The sequence below is a fragment of the Mesoplodon densirostris genome, chromosome X, assembly GCF_025265405.1.
Source record: "Mesoplodon densirostris isolate mMesDen1 chromosome X, mMesDen1 primary haplotype, whole genome shotgun sequence".
Classification (NCBI taxonomy): domain Eukaryota; kingdom Metazoa; phylum Chordata; class Mammalia; order Artiodactyla; family Ziphiidae; genus Mesoplodon; species Mesoplodon densirostris.
The window spans coordinates 130,042,346-130,046,524 of record NC_082681.1 but is presented as its reverse complement, the minus strand read 5'-3'; the positions used below and the strand labels follow the sequence as shown (position 1 = coordinate 130,046,524).

The following is a 4,179-nucleotide window of genomic DNA, read 5'->3' as shown; positions in this document are numbered from 1 at the left end:
AACCATTTTCCAACCACTTGCTGATGTAAGTCTACTCAGTGAGGACGCAGAATGGAAAACTGAGACACATCAGGATTCTTTTTTTTTTTTTTTTTGCGGTACACGGGCCTCTCACTGCTGTGGCCTCTCCGGTTGCGGAGCACAGGCTCAGCGGCCATGGCTCACGGGCCCAGCCGCTCCGTGGCATGTGGGATATTCCCGGACCGGGGCACGAACCCGTGTCCCCTGCATCGGCAGGCGGACTCTCTACCACTGCGCCACCAGGGAAGCCCCATCAGGATTCTTGATGACACTGTCATTCCAAGAAATTAATCAATCCTTGAACTGTGCTTGAATTTGTGTGGGAGAGATTTTTCAAAAAAAGAAGAAGAGGGCTTCCCTGGTGGCGTGGTGGTTGAGAGTCCGCCTGCCGATGCAGGGGACGCGGGTTCGTGCCCCGGTCCGGGAAGATCCCACATGCCGCGGAGCGGCTGGGCCCATAAGCCATGGCCGCTGAGCCTGCGCGCCCGGAGCCTGTGCTCCGCAACGGGAGAGGCCACAACAGTGAGAGGCCTGCGTACCGCAAATAAATAAATAAATAAAAGAAGAAGAAGAAGAAGGAAAAAAAGAAAATCTCTGTTGTTCAAGCCACCCAAAGTGCCCAACTAAAGACATGCAATCTGAAAAGCTGAGTTATGGTACTTTGAAATGTTCACTAACCACAAGCCAAATTTAATACTGTAAGAAAGAGAATTCATTTCAGACCAATAAGAGGATACGATGAGTGATTCAGAGAAAGAAAAGCCCCTTAACAAATCTGATCTTCAATTTCCTCATCTGTAAAATAGAATCTAACGTATGTCTACGTCATTGAGATGGTAAGGGCATAGTAAGAATCCACTAATTATTGTTAACTGTTGTATTATACATGAGAAATCTGGTATGGCAGAGATTGCTATATGGCCACCAAATCGTGTTATATTTTGTTTTTCTTCCTGGACACACAGGAAGACCATTTCCCCCCAGTTTCCCACATGAATAGGTCTCGATCATGTGACTGAATTCTGCGTTGTGGGAAAAAGTGATGCAATCCGCCTGTGGCTGGGCTCCTGTTAATATCCCACGTGATCCTCCTGCTGGCTCTCCCAGTATCATATTACTGTTGAATTTCAAGGCATGAGACCAAGTCTTCATATTGGCCACTAGATGGACGTTGAGTAGTTTTATTTTATTAAAATATCTAACAAGGTTTACTTAAACTTATGATGATCTCCTTTCACTCATGTTTTCTATTTTCCATTTTAAAATGAAAGGCAAGTTAATAGTTAAGAAAGCTAGCTCAAAATCTATATAAAATTAAATATGGGGAAATGGCTTTAAAAATATCAGGTAAAGTTTGCAAAATCCATGGACAAATTCTTCCCAGGGAAACAAAGCAGCTACCCCTCTAAGTAGGTGCATATAAGTGGTATTATTTATACCTAAACATCGACTAGGAAGAATGCCCGTAAAGAAAATGATGTCCTTAGGCACATACATTTTTTTTTCCTTTTCTCAAGCACAGCCTAGACATCTTATCTTCTCCTGCAGCTTGTAGCACACACTCTGCATTTCCACTCTGTCTGGCAGGGCTGGTTTTAAAGGAAGATGTGGGGTTGTGAGAAAATGCCAAAGGAGAAATCCACCTCTCCTTGTAGTTGAATCATATTTACCACGAGATATGAGCAAGTAAATGTGTGTGCCTGCAAATGGCAACATAGTTTTCGTTTTATGAGTTGTATCATGTTTATAGCAACTTCTTCTTTTTGTAAGCAGGCACAAGAACAGAATTACAATTTTTATCCATCTAAGTAAAAAAATGCCATGGAAATAATTTCTATATATGTTACCTAGAAGATAAAGAAGTCTCCAGCATTTCCCAAAGAACTCTAGCTGGCATTACAATTTTTTAACGTGAACCATGTAATGTGGAATACTATTAACATAGGAAATGATTTAAAAATTTTAGTTTAATGAAATGGAATGTACATTCTCATTCGAATTTGGTTTTGCATTTCACTTGAAACAGGGCTTAAATATGAATTTACTGATTTCGATGTAGCTTGACTTTGAAAATGGTAATTTTTGAACACTTAATCCTAAAGGGTCCACCTCACTAGAAGATTGAAAAGAAACAGTCCTCTTCAGCAATAGTATGCACTTCATAACTTTTAAAAATGTATAGTAAAATAAACTGATATATATTAAAATAAATATATATTAAAAGAAACAGAAAAATACAGAGACTGCATACATGTTTAAGATAAGATTATGAAAACAAAAGATGTCAAAGAAAGTTCACTGGAAACTAAACCCACTGTCACTAGGGGGTGAAACCTCTGTGTTGATAGGGATACTTTAGTGGAAAATTTTCAAAAGCACTACACTACTTATCTGCTCAAGTCACTTATCTCCAGCTTGATTTTTGCCTCAAGAGTTTCACATCTAAGTGAGTGTGCTTGAACACATCCAGGGACAGGAAACTCATTCCCTTCCTTGCAATCCCTTCTACAGTTGGGCAGCTCTATAAGTTAGAAGATATACTGTCAGGGTAAGTAAATCTAGCTGTTACAACAAAAGACCCCCAATTCTCCATGGCTGGACACAATAAGAATTTAGTTCACGTTCATATCACAGTCCAACATGGAGTTGCTGTCCCGATTCCTCTCACGCACCCTGGCTCCCAACCACCATCTTCTAGGGTCTCAGAATTTTCCCCTGGGTCTTCTGCGCCTGGCTGGCTGGCAAGCAGGCAGGCAAGGGAACAGAGAGCATGTGGAAGGTCTCAAAGGAGGCTCTAGAGGTCAGGCCTAGAAGTAGCGTACATCAATCTCACCCACGTTTTATTGGCCTGACATAGGCCAGTGGTCCCACCTGACTTACAAGGGGGGCTAGGACATAGAGCGTGTCAGGGTCCCAAGGCTGGAGATGAGCTCACAGACCTCTGAGAGCACTAGCTGTGTCTGTTAAGGAAAGCTATCCTTCCAATGAGCTAAAGTGCTTCTTGCAGTAGCTTCTCCCTACAGAACCCAGCTTAAACTTGAGTCATATTGACTAAGTTTAATTCTGCTTTTGTACAACAGCCCTACAGATATTCAAAGATAGTCGTCATGCTTCTTGGTTCACTTTTGTTTTGGGGCTACTCCTACAATTAGCCAACTTGTTCTCATATGGTCTGTTTTTATGTCCCCACATGATCTTTTGTTTTTCTTAGCTCCAGTTGTTCTATAGCTTGAGTAAAAACTAAATGATACTGCAGTGCTTGCTTCGGCAGCACATATACTAAAAACTGGAATGAGATGGAGAAGATTAGCACGGCCCCTGTGCAAGGATGACAGGGAGATTTGTGAAGTGTTCCATATTTTTTACGTGGATGGACCTAGAGACTGTCATACAGAGTGAAGTACGTCAGAAAGGGAAAAACAAATATCGTATAATATTGCTTATGTGTGGAATCTAGAAAAATGATTCAAATATTTGCAAAGCAGAAATAGAGAAACAGATGTAGAGAATGGACGTATGGATACCAGGGGGAGAAGGGGGGAGTGGGATGGATTGGGAGATTGGTATTGACATATATACACTACGATGTATAAAATAGACAGCTAATGAGAACCAACTGTATAGCACAGGGAACTCTACTTAATGCTCTGTGGTGACCTAAATGGGAAGGAAATCTAAAAAAGAGGGGATATATGTATACGTAGAGCTGATTCACTTTGCTGTACAGCAGAAACTAACGCAATACTGTAAAGCAACTATACTCCAATAAAAATTAATAAAAAAATACTGCAATAGTGATCCCATGGCTGCCAAACTACACTTCTTCATTTTTGCACTTAGTTTAATGATAGAAGGATTGATATTCTATTCATTTCACGTTGTTGGATTTGAATACTGTGACTAGCCTAATCCAAACACATTTGCTCCTATCTGTTCCATCTCTGGCCCTTTAAATATGTGACATCCCTAAAAGCAACAGAGCATTTTAGAGCCAGCCATGAACACAGCCAGATGCTCAGACCAAAATCTTTGTAGTTATCCACGGTTTGTTTCTTTCTCTCAAATCTGACGTCCAATTCATCGGGAAATTCTGTCAGTCTCACCTAGAATCTGATGACCCCTCACCACGTCCCACCGCTCTGGTCCAAGCCACCCCCA

At 41.3% G+C, this 4,179-nt stretch overlaps 1 non-coding gene across 1 annotated transcript; it reads left to right on the top strand.

Moving 5' to 3' along the window:
• The first annotated feature begins 3,276 nt into the window (after positions 1-3,276).
• LOC132482856 (U6 spliceosomal RNA) lies at positions 3,277-3,384 on the top strand. The gene has a single exon (XR_009531015.1). It is a non-coding gene; the product is annotated as a U6 spliceosomal RNA (small nuclear RNA).
• The last annotated feature ends 795 nt before the right edge of the window (positions 3,385-4,179 follow it).